This window comes from Macaca thibetana, chromosome 18 (genome assembly GCF_024542745.1).
Source record: "Macaca thibetana thibetana isolate TM-01 chromosome 18, ASM2454274v1, whole genome shotgun sequence".
NCBI lineage: Eukaryota > Metazoa > Chordata > Mammalia > Primates > Cercopithecidae > Macaca > Macaca thibetana.
This window is the reverse complement of record NC_065595.1, coordinates 55891813-55910179: the sequence shown is the minus strand read 5'-3', so window position 1 is coordinate 55910179 and position 18367 is coordinate 55891813. Positions and strand designations below refer to the sequence as shown.

Genomic DNA, 18367 nt, shown 5'->3' with positions numbered 1-18367 from the left:
TAAGCCAGCTTGCCCTTTGTCTCGCTTCCTTGTAGCTGGTTACTGCTTACTACTCCAGGAAGACCTCCAGCATAATGTAGCCCTTGTCACAAGATTGTTTGTTCTATAGATAAAATCTAAGACATTGTGAGATGGTAAACTTTCCATTTGAGTTTCTCCTTTAGGTTCTGTATTCCAACAAAACTACCCATGCCATCTGGTCTGAAGGGCACAGTAGGACGCTGACTTATGAAAGAATGTAGTTTCCACATCCTGTTGATTTCATCCCCTTACCATGACTAATCAATGACCCCAATTTTCTAGTCCCTTGCCCTCCATGAGATCCTTGCCCAGAACCCTTCGATGAAATGGATTTGAGGCTTGAGAATTGCTCCTGTTACCTCCTTTGGCAGCCTTGCAATGATTAAACTCTTTCTCTGCTGCAAACCTTGCTGTCTCAGTGTATTAGTCTGTTGCTGCACAGCAGACATAACAACCTGGCAGTCCTGTAATACTCCAAGGAGCCAACTGTGTCACCATCAAACAGAGATTCAAAAGATCTTCTCTCCAGTCCCACTCCAACCATTTAGGACTTACTTGATCTTGGGCATGTTGTCCTCTTTGAGTCTCAGTTCTTATCATTTGCAAAATGGAAATAATAAAATCTGCTTCATGAGGTATGGTGGTGATTGGTGAGATGCCATATGCAAAATGACTTGGCACAATATCTGGCCCAGAGGAGCTCCCAGGAAATGGTGAAATTCTGTTTCTTCCTCTGACAGGACCCCTTCACCTTCTCTCCATCGCTAAGGTTGCCTGGCCTTCTTTCTTCTCTCTTCTTTCTCTCAAGAACCTTCTGCAATGACCTGCGGGGAGATTGAGGGAGGGAAGATGGGGAGAAGAAGCACAGCTCTTGCCTCCTTGATATGGTACTTAGAATGAATTTCACTAATTTCACTAAGTAACAATGTTCTTCCTTCTGATGAGATTTTATAATTCTAATATTTGGGTACATTGGAGATGAAACATACTTTTGCAATTGGCTTAGAAATCTAATCTTTTTGTTATATGATTTATATAAAAGTAAGTGAGGAAATAAAGGAAAATGGCTGGCAGGGCATGGTGGCTCACGCCTGGAATCCCAGCACTTTGGGAGGCCAAGGTGGGCGGATCACGAGTTCAGGAGTTCGAGACCAGCCTGGCCAATACAGTGAAATGCCATGTCTACTAAAAATACAAAAATTAGCTGGGCGTGGTGGTACATGCCTGTAGTCCCAGCTACTCAGGAGGCTGAGGCAGAAGAATTGCTTGAACCCAGGAGGCGGAGGTTGCAGTGAGCTGAGATTGTGCCACTGCATTCCAGCCTGGGTGACAGAGTGACACTATCTAAAAAAAAAAAAAAAAAATTGAAAGGAAAATGGCTGTAACAAAGGCCATGAACTTTACTTCATAGGAAAGGAGATGGACGCTTTCATTTTTTGGATACACTGTATCAGTATGGATACCACCAGAGTTTTACTGCCTTAAATTTTATGACAAGTAAAGTTGTCAATAGAAACAGAAGCCTGAATTCCAAACAATCAATTTAATGTACAAATTTTGGATTTTAGCATGGAACTGTGTGTAACTGCATGTAACTGAGCTGCACGTCAATGGCTACAAATCAATGGGAAGCTTCTACGTAAGGAGGCGGAACAAAGTGATAGCCTTTGTGGCAGTGCAAGCTCTGTGCTTTTCACATTCATTTTGAATGAGGGTTAGGGTTTCTGGAAGTCCATTCTTTGTATAATGAGAGCTTTCCTCTATTACTATAAATGTGGCTCCTAGGGTCTCTTTCTACTAAAAAATTACTACTAATAAAGATGTATGTAGTGATGATTGTATACATCCTTGTTCACATCTGTGAAACTGAAATTTCTTGTGGGTAACACACCTGGCTTTTAAAAAATTACCTATAGGAATATTAAATGGTAAGCAAGGATCTCAGTAACCAGGTTCTGGAGTGCAGCCAACCCCCAAGCAATGAAATGATGATTTCTGCAACCAGGCTTGACTGGGCTGGACCTGGGCAGATGATGGAGGGGAGCAGGAGGTGCAGGCAGCTGCTGTCTTGTGAACCAAAACGGGGCATTCACAAGGTGGGCAGACAGATGCCATAATGACCCACTAAAGAATACCCGCATGCAATACAACATAGCTGTGAAACGTGGGGAAACAATGGCAGCAGATGGACAAAAACCTGGCATGCAGCAGGCAGGGAGAAGCAGCTCATTTATAGCAAAAAGTCCTGGGTGGCTCAGGGAGAGACAAAAATCCAGACCCATACCAAGCCTGTAAATAGCAACAGGCCCTGTAAGCAGCCTTCATCCTTTTCAAATATTTATTGACTGCTTGCTATGTGTCACATACTTGGCAAGGTGCTGCACAAATGCAGGGATGAAGACAGGCTTATCGACTTCAAGGAGTTTAGAATCCAATGGACATGCAGCGGGTTTCTGTTTATATGAGACCATTTGGGAATTATGTTGTGGTTCCTGGCATTATAGGTGTTTAGCATTCTTCAAAATGTGGTTCTTCTTTTTCTAGATCTTGGATGACATAACTTCAAAACCAAGGGAGATGGAGGAGTTTTAGAGGAGTAGAAGGCTGCAAGCAAGAACTGATGCTTTACATCTCCAGCCACCTCACTCTAAGATTGTCCTGTAGCTAAGACTATTGAAGGAGACTGTTGTTCTTCAGTTTGTAGCCACAAAGCACAGAGGCATCTCCCCATGAATACACTGCAGGAAGGATGAACAGCCCTTACCTGGATTTTAGCTTTACCTAAAAATATATTTGTAGAAGAAGGAGCATTCTAGTTTCCAAATACAAAGGGCAATCTCCTTCTCTGTGTGTGCATAGCACACAAACACACTTCTACAAGTAAACATTCTTCTTTATTATCATAGTCATCATCATCACCGGGTTGGCAACTAAAAACGAAACTACAAAACTCTCATGTTAGCAGTTGAGTAACTTTTAATAACCAGATACAAACCATTCTTCATTGTTTACAAGGGGCATTAAAAAGAAAAGGAGGATGAACTGCAATGTGACATGTAGTTAAATATGTAGACATCTTGGATTCTAGAACACTTTGTAATGGATTAAAGGGTTAAGCTATGAAATTGTTGCCCTCTGTGATTTTTCCACACTAGAACAGACTGACATGGTTTGAAGTAGCTGGGCTTTAACCTATAGATAGTAGGACAGAGATGATTGCCTAAGAAGCCATTATTAAAGTAGCTGCATTTTGGCATGTTCTAGTTGAAAAGATTTAGTTTCACCTATATCAGCTCATCATCACTAATTTAATTATCCTCAGAAAATGCAAAAATAATGATATACATTTGACAAGTCATATACAAAATTATGTTTCATAGCTTTGTGGTCAGAATTAAGCCATGTTCTAAAATACAAATGAATAGTCTACAACCAACTAATGCTTAACTGTAAGTGTTGAGTCTATGTAAAAATAAGAGACAACCTTGTGATCAGGAAGAGCTTCTAATTATGAAAAATTTAAATAAAAATAATAGGATGTGCTTAATTTATTTATTATACACAAAGTAGACAGAGGTGACCAAAATGATTCATTATGGGAATCATTTCATGGGAATAAGTTTGACATTATTAAGTGCTGGAGATAGAATATCAGGTAATCTTATATACTGTTCATAGGAACGTACTACCATTTTGGAGAACAGCTGGAATTATCTAAAGAAAGCTGGAGATTTCCTAACTTATAATTTTAAAAATTGGCACATGCCCTCAAATAACACTTGCATACCCAAGAAGACAGGTGTAAGTGTTTTCACAGCAGCATTATTTGTAATAGCCCAAACTGGAAATGACCTAACATCATATGTTCTCACAAGGAGTACTACACAACAGTGAAAGTAAATAAACTATAGCTAAATGTTATCTATCCTGAAGGCATTTATAAGAATAATGATGCTTTTACAAAGTAAATTGCAGAATGTTATATACATTATGATACAATTCATGTAAGTTACCAAACCTGCAACACAATACATAAAATCATCCAAGGATAAGTATAAATGCAGTAAAAGTATACATAAAAGTAGGATAATGATGCTTGCTTGAATATTATTTATACTCTTTTGCACATCTTTAATATTATTTAATAAATGAATAGACAAATCAGTAATACTAAAAGCAAAGTCCAAGGGTGCCAGATTCTGTTCAAGAGGAGGAAGAAAACTGCTGGAGGGGAGGTGGAGATTGCAAGACATAAATGGGTTTAGAATTTTTTTCCTGTATTTTCCTCTGTGACAGTAGATATTAAGTTGCTATTTTCTTTAGAAAATAAGTTCAAAAAGGGAGATGATCCCCATGCCATTTTTTTTTTTCCAAGACAGAGTCTTGTTCTGTTGCCCAGATTGGAGTGCAGTAGCGTGATCTCGGCTCACTGCAACCTCTGCTTCCTGGGTTGAAGCAATTCTCCTGTCTCAGCCTCCCAAGTAGCTGGGATTACAGGTGCCCGCCATCATACTCGGCTAATTTTTGTATTTTTAGTAGAGATGGGGTTTCACCATGTTGGCCAGGCTGGTCTTGAACTCCTGACCTTGTGATCCACTTGCCTCAGCCTCCCAAAGTGCTGGGATTACAGGCATGAGTCACCTCACCCGGCCCTATTCTATTTTTTTTATCTGTCACTTTTTTTTTTATTCTGAGAGGGCATAAAGATATGGGGTTATGAAAGCAAGTCTTTCAGAAGGCCCTCCTCTTTGAGGGACATGAATAGTTCAGTACGTATTAAGCAGGTAATTTCTGAAACAGAGTTATGTTAGATTGGAACCAGATATTGATCAGACTGTGGCAGTGCTTAAATGTAAGTGTGAAGAGGTGAGACTGTGTCAGAGACGTTAGAGTGCTACTAATGCATGCATGCATGTAGGGAAACAGGATAAGGACAAATAGATTAATAGAAATAGGTACAAACCCTTATATACAGCTATACATAAATACATACGCATATATATCTTACATCTATAAGTATGTGTCTGTTATCTATCATTATTTATGTCTATAATTATCACTACAACTATATATCCTCTTTAGAATACTCTGACTTATCCAGGATTGGGATGGGGGTGGGAGGCAGAGTGTTGAAGAAAAGTTATAAAAATATTAGCTGGTGGGCTGGGCTCGGTGGCTCATGCCTGTAATCCCAGTACTTTGGGAGGCCAGGAGATCACAAGGTCAGGAGATCGAGGCCATCCTGGCTAACATGGTGAAACCCCGTCTCTACTAAAAATACAAAAACAAAATTAGCCAGGCATGGTGGCGGGCACCTGTAGTCCCAGCTACTTGGGAGGCTGAGGCAGGAGAATGGCCCACTGCACTCTAGGAAGTGAGACTCTGTCAAAAAAAAAAAAAAAAAAAAAAAAAAAAAAAAAAGCTGGTTCATTCGTTTTATTACAGTATGAGAATGGAAAGTGTCACTGTAAAATGAAATGCCTATATTTAAGTGGTGTAGCTTTAATAATTAATGGTAACTAATAGATTCTCAAAATACCTTTAAAGATGAGAACGCCATATACTGGGTAATGAGAATGACTATTATTGATAAAAATAGTATTAACTTGTGAACACACAATTGGGAAGGGAGATATACAAAATTAGTTTTTCCTATGTAAAAACAGAGATTGATATTTCTAGCTGTGGAAGGTGAACTCAGAAATTAGCTCAGTATTTCACAATTCTTTTAGAGATGTGACATATACTTCTTAAAATATTTTGTAATTTTTTCCATCTTAAAAAAAGGTGTAGAATACCATATTTATTTGAGGAATTATTTTTGTTTTAATATCATAACATAAAGCCGTAACAGGTGTTTAACAAATAATGATTGAAATAGCACATCTCTTCTAAAAATAGCGTCCTTATATTTGATCACACTTTTTAAAAATTCTTTTACCTATTTTTTCATTAACCACTTATATAGCACCTATTATGTTTTGGGCATCATGCCGAACACCCCAAAGAAAAGACATACAGGTAAAGTCTTAGGAGAGTCGCAATCTGCAGGAGAGAACAATGTAAACAGCTGAAATGTGATATGTAGATTAAGGAGCAAGCTCTGAAAGGGCCATTAGATCAGTCTAGAGCAGGGTTTTCAATCTTCACACTACTGACATTTTGGGCCAGGTAATTCTTTAGTGGGTGGCTGTCCTGTACACTGTGGGTTTAGTGACAGTTCTGGCCCCTACCCACTAGTTGCCAGCAGCACTCTCCCGTACCAAAATGTCTCCACCAAAAATGTCTCCAGGTATTGCTGAGTATTTGGAGTGCTGGGGGTCAAAATGGCCTGTAGTTTAGAAGGACTTCTCTAGAGAATCTACTTATATTTCAGAAGTGAGAAAGACTTCTATAGATTTATTTTAAAATTATCACTATTATTTCAGCCATTTTTTTTCCATTCAGCCAATATGCATTTTTTTCTTTCTCTCTCTTTCCTTTTTTCTTTTCTTTTTTGAGATGGAGTCTCACTCTGTTGCCCAGGCTGGAGTGGTGTGATCTTGGCTCACTGCAGCCTCTGCCTCCACGTTCAAGTGATTCTTCTGCCTCAGCCTCCCAAGTAGCTAGGACTACAGGCATGCGTCACCAAGCCTGGCTAATTTTTGTATTTTTAGTAGAGACAGGGTTTCACCACGTTGGCCAGGCTGGTCTCGAACTCCTGACCTTGAGTGATCCGCCTGCTTCGGCCTCCCAAAGCAACATGCACGTATTGAGGAAGTATGGAAACTAGCATGGATGGAGAAGATAAAGTGAAAACTTTCTCCTTTTATAGGACATAAAGGATATCAGGGATTCTGTGTGAAACTTGTTTACCTGGATAGTTTCAATATTGTTATGATTAAGAAATGGGATGATCCAGAAAGAACGTGGCACAGATTACAAATTCCAAGAGGCAGGGATCAAATCTGTTTTTAAGAACTTTTATTGAGGAATGATTTAAATACCATGAAATGCACCCACTATAAGTGGATAGAAGTTCTACAAGTGTAGGTAAATTCACACAATTACGCAGTCATTACCATGATCCAGTTTAAAATATTTTCATCATCCTGAAAGTTCCTGTGTGGATTTTTGCAGTCAATATCTGTTTCTACCCAGTCTCATGCATCCATCAATCTTTTCTTCTGTTTTGTAGTTTCCCTTTTCTAGACATTTTCTATAAATGAAATTATATAATACATAGCCATTACTCTCTGGCTTCTTTCAAGTAGCACAAGTGTTTTGAGGTCTAGCCATGTTGTTGCATGTTATCAGTAGTTTGTTCCTTTTATTTATTCCATTGTATGAATACCAGATTTGGTTAATCCTTTCATTAATTGATAGCAGTTTGGATGGTTTTCAGTGTCTAGCTATTATGAATAATGCTAGTACAAACAATCTTCTTGCAGACATATTTTCATTTCTTTTTAGCAGATAACCCAGAGTGAAATTGCTCAGGGTGAAATTGCTGAGTCATACGGAAACATTTTGCTAAACTGCTAAACTGTTTTCTAAACAGACCATGACATTTTACTCTCACCAACAATGTGTGCAGTTTCCAGTTTCTCTGCTTCCTTGTCAACACTTGGTAGTGTCAGTCTGTTTGATTTTAGCCATTTCAATAATTTTGTAGTGATGTCTTTCATTGTGTTTTAAGTTTGCATTTCCCTAATGACTAATGATTTTGAGCATTTTAAAATGTGCTTTTCTGCCATGTGTATGTCATCTTTGGGGAAGTACCATTCAAATCTTTTGTGATTTTAAAATGTTGTCTTATTATTGAGTCATAAGAGTGCTTTATATATTCTGAATAGAAGTCTTTTATGAAATGTATGTTTTGCAAATCTTCTCTCCCAGTCTGTGGCCTCTATTAATTTTCTAATGATGTCTTTTGAAGAGCAAAATTTTTATATTTGATGGAGTATAATTTATCAATTTTTTTTTTCTAATGATGCTTTTGATTTCATTTCTTAAAAAAATTGCCTAGCCTAAGTGACAAAAATTTTCTCCTAGGAGTTTTATAGTTTAGCTCACTCTTATAGTTAGTTCAGGCATCCATTTGCATTAATTTTTTTCTGTGAAGAGAGTTAAGGATCAAGCTTCTTAGTTTACTTTGTATATGAATGTCCAATTGTTCAACATACTTTCTGGAAAAGCCTATTCTTTCTCTGTTGAATCGCCTTGGCACTATGTTGAAATCAGTTGATCATATATGTTTTGGTTTATTTCTGAACTCTCTGTTCCATTTTTTATCTATATGACTATTCTTACAACCAGTACCACATTGTCTTGCTTACTGTATAGCTTTACAGTAGGTTTTGAAATCAGTGAGTACAAATCCTAAGAAGTTTTGTATTCATTTGTTTTCAAAATTGTTTCAGCTATTTAAGATCCTTGTATCTCCATATTAATTTTATATCAACTTGTCATCAATTTCTAAAAAAAAAAAAATGCTTCTTTTGAAGCAGGGTCTCTCTCTGTCACCCAGGCAGGAGTGTGGTGGCACAATCACAGCTCATTGCAGCCTTAGTCTCCCGGACTCAAAATATCCTCCTGCCTCATTTTTTAATTTTTTGTAGAGACAAAGTCTCACTATGTTGCCCAGGCTCACATCCTGGGCTCAAGTGATCCTCCCGCATGGACCTACCAAAGTGCTGGAATTGCAAGCGTGAGCCACTGCACTCACACTTCCTGGGATTTTAATAAGAATTGTCTTGAATGCGAAGATCAATTTGGAGAGAATTCCCATCTTAGTAATATTGACTGTTTCAACACATGAATGTGGTTTATTTTTCCACTATTTTAGATCCCCTTTAAGTTTTGCCATTCTTTCAGTAAACTTATTACTATTGTTGATGCTTTTGTGAATGATTTCTTAATTGAGGTTTTGAATTGATTGGTGCTAATATATAAAAATGCCACTCATTGAATTTTGTGTATTGGCCTTATAACTGTGACATTACCAAATTTGTTTACTTTAGTAGATTTTTTGGTAAATTCCTTAAGCTTTTCTATATCAAAGATTATGTCTCTGTATAAAGATAGTTTTACATCTTTCTTTACAACGTGCATGCCTTTTATTTATTTGTCTCGTTTTGTACCACAGTGTTAAATAGAAATGGTGAGAGCATGCATTTCTCCCTTGTTCCTGATCTTAGGAGGATAACTTTCAGCCTTTAACCATGAAGAGTGATGTTAGTTGCCCAAGTTTTCTGTAGATGTTCTTTATCCAGTTGAGGAAGTTCCCTTCATTCCTAATTTTGTGAGAATTTGTATAATGAATCAAATCATCAAGTAATTTTTTTCTATATCTATTAAGGTGATTAATTTGTTTATTCTATTACTATGGAATTTTATGTTAATTGATTTTAAGATATTAAAACAACTTTGCAGTTCTGGGATAAACTTCATTTGACCATTGAGTATAATCTTTTTCATATGCTTTTAGATTTTATTTGTTAATATTTCTCAAGGACTTAAAAATCTGTGTCCATGAAGGATATTGAGCTATATCTTTCTTTTATTTTAATTCCTTTGTCTAGCATTAGTATCAGGCTAATAGCGGTTTCATAGAATACAGTGGAACGTATTCTCTCCTTTTCTATTTTCTGAAACAGGTTTTGTAGAATTAGTATTATTTCTTTCTTAGATGTTTCAAAGAATTCATCAGTGATGCCATCTGTGCCTGAACTTTGTGGAGAGACTTTAAATTACTAATTCAATTTCTTTACTTGGCATAAGTATATTCAAAATTTCTATTTACTCTTGAGTCAATTTTGATAATTTGTGTCTTTCTAGGAATTTGTCTATTTCATCTAAGTTAACAAATTCATTGGCATACAGTTGTTCATGATATGCTTTTATAAGCCTGTTAATTTCTGTAGTGTCTGTAGTCTCGTTCCCTCTTTCGTTCCCAAATTTGGAAAAATTTTCATCTCTCTTTGTTTCTTGACTGACATCTAGCTAGCCTACTGTTTCAATTTTGTTGATCATATCAAAGAACCAACTTTTGATTTCATTGATTTTCTTCGATTGCTTTTTTCTATTTTCTAGTTCATGGCATCCTGCTCTGATTTTTATTATTTCCTTCCTAGTACTTTGTGCTTAATTTGCTTTCTTTTTCTAACTTCTCAATATGAAGACTTACATTATTGATGTAAGGTATTTCCCCCTTTCTAATAGAAGTGTATAAAGCTCAAATTTCTATCTACGCAACATTTTAGCTGTGACACATAGATTTTGATATACTGGTTCTCATTTACATTCAGTTTATGATATTTTTGAATTTCCCTTATGATTTGTTATATGAATCATGAGATATTCAGAAGTATGTTGTTTCATTTTGAAATATTTGGAGATTTCTAAGATTTCTGCCTGCTGTTGAAAATAATGTATATTCTGTTGTTTTTGGGTTAAATGGTCTGTATTTGTCAGTTTGATCAAGTTGTTCAAGACTTGTATATCCTTACAGATTTTCTGTTATGATCTTTCAATTACTGAGAAAGGAGTATTAAAGTCTCTCTATATAATTATTAAATTGTCCATTTCTCCTTTCAATCTGTTTTATGTAATATTTTTGGCCCTAGTGATAAGGTATATGCATATTTATGATTATTGTATCTTCTGGTCATGTCAATACTTTTATCATTATGAAATGTCCCTCTTTGTCTCTAGTAATAGGTCTTTTCTTAAAGTCTGCTTTGTCCAATATTATCATAGTCACTCTAATTCTCCTACAGTTACTATATTCATGAATATAGTGAATATGTAAATTTAACATGTGAATATGTGAATTTAATCTGTGTGAATTTAAGGTGTTTCTCTTGTAGACTGCATATAAATTGAATCTTGTTTGTTATTGTCTGATACTTTCTGCTTTTTGATTGGAGCATTGAGTTGATTAATATTTAATGTAATTGTTGATGTCATTGAATTATGCCTCCCATTTTGCTATTTTTTCCCTATAAGGCTCATGTCCTTTTTCTTGTTCCTCTGTTCCTCTGTGGTTGACTATTTTGTGTTAAATAAATAATTTTTAGTGTACCATTTTAAATCCTCTGTTTATTTTGTTGTTGTAGCTTTTGAAAACTTAAAAATGTGGCTGCTTTAGAGATTACAATATTCAATTTTAATTTATGACAATCTCAGGTTAATACTGGTTTAACCTGAGAAAAGTATAGTAACTAACACAACTCAATTTTCTTGTTCCTTCTACTGCTATTATTATATATGTTATATCAATGTCAGGTATAAATAAAAAAATACGGTGTTGTAATTAATGCCCTAAACAACCTTATGTCTATAAAAAATTAGTATAAGAAAAGGGAAAAACATATATGATCTTCAATCTTTAATATTTACCAATTTACTTGCCATTTCAAATTCTCTCTCTTTCTGGAGATTCCAGTTACTCTGATATTTCCTTTCATCCTGAAGAACTTAAATTTTAGTATGTATTGTAGCAAAGTTCTGCTATAAAGGAATTTTCTCATTTTGTCCACCTGGATGTTTCTTTAATTTCTTTTTGAACAATGATTTTACTGAATATAGGATTTCAGATTGACTTTTTTTTTCTTTCAGTGCTTTGAATATGGTATTCCACTGCCTACTGGGTCACACTGATTCTGATGAAAGTCAGCTGCTTATCATGTTATTCTTTTGTCAAGGATTAGTCATTTTCTTTTGCTGCTTTAGAGATTTTCTCTTTGTTTTTATCTTTTGGCAGTTTGACAATGATGTATGTCTATGTGGTTCTCTTTGTGTTTATTTTATCTGATGCTTGTTGAGCTTCTTGGATCTGTAAGTTAATGATTTTCATCAAGTTTTGGGAGATTTCAGCCATTATTTCTTCAGCGAATTTTCTGGACCTTTCTCTTGTCTTCTGCTGGAACTCCCACTACACATATGTTGAAATGCTTGATGTTATCTGGCAAGCCTTTGAGAATCTGTTTATTTTTCTCCCTTTATTTCTCTCTGTTCTTCAGATTTAACAGTTTCCACTTATCTATCTTCAAGTTTCCTCTTATTTCTTTTCCCATTTCAAGTTTGCAGTTGTTCCTAGCTAGTAAATATTTTTCTTTCAGTTATACTCTTACACTCTAGAATTTCCATTTGGTTCTTTCATATAGTTTCTATTTCTCTGTGTGGACTTCTTACTTCTTGACCAGTTAGCATATTTTTCTTTTAACCTTTGAGGATAATTTTCTCTAACTCTTTTTTGTTTATTGTTTCAGTTTAATTATTTGAACATATCTATAACAGCTGTCTAAAGTCTTGTCTGCTAAGCCTAACATCTAGGATCACTCAGAGTCAGTTTCTAAAAATTGTTTCCTCCCAAATCCTCCAAGTATGGGTCACACTTTCCTGATTTTTTACACGTCTATTAATTTACATTGTGGAAAACCTCTCCCACACAATGCGCAACTGCTGATGCCTCAGCCCATCTGTTTTTTCTATTTCTAATTTTTAACCTGGCTCTCTAGGGTCACTCCTCTGTCTGTATAGTTTAATGGTCAACTAATGATGGCTCAAGTTTTGTTCAAACACCTTGAACCTATTAGACTTCCATCCTGTGCCAACTGAGTTATGTGAGAAACATACTCAAAGTTGCAGCCAGTTCTCATGTCTCCCTTGGTTTATCACATTTCCTAAGGGTCCTTTGGATCTCTCCTACACACAGGTAGTTTAGCTGTCAGCCAGGGATGTGTGGAGAGCTTATCTCAGCCCTTTCATGATGTTCTAAATTCCAAGATTGCCTTATTAAATTTCTGGTTGGTCACTCACCTTAAACTGAGAAACACGAGCTAAGTCTAGAAAAGCTGCAGCTTTTTACAGTCTATTCCAAACCAAAGTTGCCATATTTAGCTGTGAATGTAATAGAAGTTTGTTCCTTCCCCTATACCCCAAGGCAAGTCTGCCTTCTTTGGCAGCAAAGTCCCTTTCTAATTACAGCCTGCCTAAGTTGGCATGGCCATATTCTTGCCAATTGAACTGAGAAAGGGGAGCATAGGAATAGCCCAGGCAAGAGACCACAGACTTCCATCATTCCTGCCCAAAAACTCTATCAGTTTTTGTGTATTAGAATAAATTCTGCTTAATTTATTTTTTGGCTTTGGTAGGTTTCTGCATGCTAAAACAAATTTTTTAAAAGACAATTTTGTCCATTTTATGCTTGTTTTCTCTAAAGGAGAATCACCTGACCTCTTCATTATTTCTATTTTTGAGACAAGGTCTTGCTCCGTCACCCAGGCTGGAATGCAATGGCATGATCATAGTTAACTACAACCTCAAACTCCTGGGCTCAAGCGATCTCCCACTTCAGCCTCTTGAGTAGCTGAGACTACAGGCACACCCACACCTGGCTATTTTTTTTTTTTTTTTTTTTTTTATTTTGTAGAGACAGGGTCTTGCTATGTTGCCTTGACTTGTCTTCAACTCCTGGCTTCAAGCGATTCTCCCTCTTTGACCTCCCAAAATATGGGGATTACAGGCATGAGCCACCATGCCTGGTCATTATTTTTATTTTTAAATTTTATAGGTACGTAGTAAGTGTATATATTTATGTGGTACGTGAGATATTTTAATACACACCTGACCTCTTCATATTGCCAATACCAAAAGGTCAAATCTGCTTCTATAATAAATTTGCTAGAAAGTAGTATTTAATAAATATGTGTTGAACATGATTTGTTGAAAGTCAGACTCTGTACTGAAAAGCCTTCAGAGCACAATAAACTAAGTATCTCAAGATGCCAAGTTATTCTAGGAACAAAAATAAATGTTTGTTGAGTGAATACATGATCTAAAGCATCAGCCAACTTTTTCTTTGCTTTTATGAGAAATTGAGGAATAATAACCTAGAAACTCTTTTGAAGCTTGTTTTTTTTTTGTTGTTGTTGTTTTTTGTTTTTTTTTTTGTTTTCAGATGGAGTCTCCCTCTGTCGCCCAGGCTGGAGTGCAATGGCACAATCTCAGCTCACTGCAACCTCCGCCTCCTGGATTCAAGCGATTGTCCTGCCTCAGCCTCCCCAGTAGCTGGGACTACAGGCACCTGCCACCATGCCCGGCTAGTTTTTTGTATTTTTAGTAGAGACGGGGTTTCACCATGTTTCAGTCTCCTGACCTCATGATCCTCCAGCCTTGGCCTCCCAAAGTGCTGGGATTATAGGTGTGAGCCACCATGCCTGGCCTGAAGCTTTGTTTTGATAATAAATCTATTGATTTATTTGAGCCATTATATTAGATTCTGCTAAGATAATAAAAATTCCGTACTCTTCTACATCTTAAGAAGACTTTTGCAGAGCTTCAATATCTCTTAATTTTCATTTACGTAAAAAAAGCTGAGCAACTACAATGTAGGTAACCTTTCCCTGTAAAGGTTCTTACCCTCTTCTAGATCAAACTTCTGCACCAGCGTGTTGGAAGTTCCGGTGATAGTCACCGAATTTGTCAATAGGATGGTGCTGTGTTTAATTAATACATGTTTCCATTTAGGGATTAAACAAATTCTAGCTGTGAAGGAAGCTGTCTTCATAAAGCCACGTGGTTCTGAATTAGGTTGGTAGATTGGGTTTATTATCTCACTAAAGGCTTCATTTAATCTGAAACCATACATCAGAGGTTTCAGATTGACAGCCTGGATCCAGCCCACAAACATGTTTTATTTGGCCTGTGCAGTGTTCTAACGAAATCTCTTGTTATCATTCAGAAATCAGAGATTTTGTGCAGCGATATAGATTTTCTAACTTGAAGATCTCACAATACAGCTTTGCTTCCCTGAGGCAACAGTTGGCCATCAGCCCTTTAGAAGGTCCTGGAGCTTTGCTATCCAGCTCGCCTCAGTCCTGGCCTAGCCCCACCTGATTCGCTTTTGAATGAGCACCTGGCCCTGTAGACATTTGATTTCATGATTTTTTGGGACTGTGAATTTCTCTAAGGCCAGGTGGCTACTAGGGGGATAAATTGATCATCAGTGGAGGAGTAAGCCGCATGTATTTATCATAAAGGAACTTGGATCAAATAAGAAGTATTTGAGCCAGATTAGAGAATAATATTTTGCATCCAGAGTATATATCAGTGAAATCATTTAAAACTGAATTTGGATAGATAGGAGGACTAAGTTCTAGTGTTCTATGAGAGTGTAGATGACTATAGTTAACAATAATATATTAGTTTCCAATAGCTAGAAGAAGGATATTGAATGTTCCCAGCACAAAGAAATGATGTTTGAGATAATGGATATGTTAATTACCCTGATCTGATCAATATACAGTATATGTATCGAAACACCACTATGTACTCCATAAATGTGTACAATCATTATGTCAATTAAAACAATTTAAAAAAATCTAAAAAGCCAAAATGGGGGTAGGGGAAAATAGCATTGCTGTATCTAAAATAATTAAATTGAAATAATATAAATGCAATGTATTTATTCATTCATTGTTTATTGATTCACAAAATATTTATGGATTGAGTGTTTCTGGTTCACCATCATCTCTCCCTAGTTCCTCATGTATAATAAGCCTAATATAATAAGTGTTCTATACCTTATAAACTAACTCTTCCATATACATTCTGTGGATAAATGAATGAATGAATGGCATCCATATTATTTAATTGCTCTAGAAAATGAGATAACTTACTTCCTCAATTTTCCCCCTCCCAGCAGCCCTCAAATGTCTCTTTTAATTGATTTAAAATTTGTATCTAGGGTATTAGTAAAATTTTTCACACTTCGTTAATGAAAAAAAAAGAATTTAAAAAAACCAACCTGAAATATTAGACGTTTTACCTGTAATTAGGTCTGAACGGTCTAGTTCTCATAAAACAGAAAAAACCCAAACTTGTGGAAGCAAGCAGCTTATTATCATGAAGAAGACTTCAACCTTCCAGTTTCTGAATGAACCTAGGGACAGTAATATTAGAAACCCGAGTGGACCCTTTGCCTGAGAAACATGTTCATCTCTTAGTAATTGGGACTAGAGAGCATGCAAAATATGCATCAATATAAAATCAACTAACACAAATTCCAGGGTCACAAGCCCAAATAACAGTAAGATCTGTCAATATCAAGGAAAACACAGATTTAAAATTTCGGATCAGATTTATTCCTCCACTCACAGCTTATACATATTGTGGTCAGAAGCTGGAAGTCTGTGCTCTAATTAACTCTGCTCTGGGAGGCGAGGCTCTCGTGAGAGAGAGGAGAGAGAGAGAGAGGGGTGGGGGGTGGAGAGGATTGGGAGCACTTCAGAGAAAAGATCTGAGAGAAAATCCTGGGACTCTGCCACCCAGCTCCCTGTCCCCCGGGAGGGGCCATTGCAGATATTTGGGCTGAGGCAGCATGCTGGTCCCTCAGCAGCATCCTTATCAAGTCAGCTGTGGTGAGTGATATTCTTGATACTTGACGTTTTGCCAGAAGTTAGAATATTGCTTTTCTCTTGAATCTATACATGCTGCTTAGAAGCCACTGGGTTTCTTGGCATGTCTATTTAGAATTACAGATATCCCAGTAAAAATTTTCAAACATCATGTAACATGTATTATCAGTCCAGGCACGTGTAGATATTTGGACTCACGGAGACAGAGGAGTGTCACGAAAAAAGCATTGCATCAGGAATCAGGAGGCCTGGGGCCTAATTGTATCTTTGACACTAATGTGATTTTAGCAAGGGGGCTTAACTGCACGGAGGTACTGTCTTCTCTTCATGGCAGACCACCCCCGATCATTGCTGCTATCTCCATAAATCCCAAAGGAAAATAATACTCAGTCTATTCCAGAGCTGCAAGACTTACTCCTGGTCAGGAATTTTAGGCTCTAATCCATATAAGATATCCTGGTCTTTTAGCAGAAATAGAAATGTCCTCAAGTGGGGCACGCTGTTAGATAATTTTTAAAAATAAATTGGAAAGTCATTGGTACTTTGTAGTAAGGAAAAAGACTTGTTTTACAAATCAAAATGCCAGAGTCCAAAACGAGCGAGAATTCCAATTGCTGACTATGAATATCTGAATACAGCACTACTTTCTAATTGCTTCACTTGCTACAGAGAGAAATAAAACCGTGAGACTGTGAAGTGTATAAAGGATTCTACCGCTCTCCCGGGGCTCGGAGACCCAGAGATTGGAGAAAGTAAGTGAGTGCCTTTCTGACCATTGAATTCCTCACTCTCATTGCAAGTTAGAAAGCTCTAAGGACTTTAATGAAACCAGTCTCTGCACGTCCTAAGAGAGTACCGAAACAGCTGGAGAGACAGCGCCACCTCGTGTCCACCTAAAAAAACTCCCCGGCCATCATCTTTGCGGAAATGGGCCCCAGCAACTTCCATGAAATAGGGCAAAGAAAATAAATCCATCAAAGCTGACTGGATAAGAGAGAAATGCCAGCTGAAAGCGTTTTTGAGTGTTGATGACTTCAAAAGCTAGGAAACTTAATCCTAGCCTTATGTTTCTTTCTCCGTGCCCAAAAGGCAGCCGAGCTCGTCACTAAACCAGGGGAGGTGAAGCAGGTCACTAAGTTTATAATGTAGTTGGTTACTGGCTTTCATTTTTTCTCTGCATCCTGGCAGCAGGATACAGGCAGCTTGTTATAACTTAGAGGGGGCTCCTGGAAAGCCTGCTTGCTGGGTGTATTTCTGTAGGCGTGGGCTCACTGGGAATATTATGACCTCATGGAGTCACGAGTTTAATAGCATTTCTTCCACTTCATTCAGCACAGCACCAAGTTACAGCGACTCTGGCTGCAGCACATTGCAGACGCACATTGTTCCCTGCAGCATCATGTCTTCACGGTCCCATGTGGGTCCCAGCCTCGCTGCCTGCTCTTGCACACATGAGCCATTCTCACACCTGCAGGCTCTCTGGCGGGGTCTCCACCTCCTACATCCCTAGCTGGTTTGCACCTCTCTCTACCCGTTTTCTCTCCCCTATTCTACCTCCCTCTTCCCGCCGCCTTTCCTTCTACTCTGTCATAATGACTATCATTTGCGGCACCTGCCATCGCTTTGCACATCATTTGCTAGTTGAGATTTTTCTGTGTCTGTCTCGCAGCTTAGGAGACTGTGGCTCCTGCAGTCGAACACAATCAGGGGAGAGGAGTGCTCTGCTCTCCTCATGCCGCTTGCAGTCTCCTGAAGTTCCTGCCACCGAGGGAGCTTCACTAGCAATTACACTCCTGACGAACCTGATGCCCCTCTGGCTCCTCTTAGAAGAGGAAAGGAATGATTTCATCACATGGTAAGTTCCTAGAGATAACAGGGTTTTGTGCAGCGCAGTCCCCAATGCCCTGCCCGCTACAGGAGCGAGGCCACCCGTAGAGAGCCTG

At 37.6% G+C, this 18367-nt stretch overlaps 1 long non-coding RNA gene across 1 annotated transcript in view; it reads left to right on the top strand.

The window, feature by feature from the left end:
- Positions 1-16200: 16200 nt before the first annotated feature.
- The window catches only part of LOC126940997 (uncharacterized), a 41202-nt gene continuing 39035 nt past the window's right edge, over positions 16201-18367 (top strand). The window contains exons 1-2 of the long non-coding RNA XR_007721038.1: positions 16201-16427; positions 17094-17176. This is a non-coding gene — a long non-coding RNA (uncharacterized LOC126940997). The remainder of the gene's footprint in view (positions 16428-17093; positions 17177-18367) is intronic.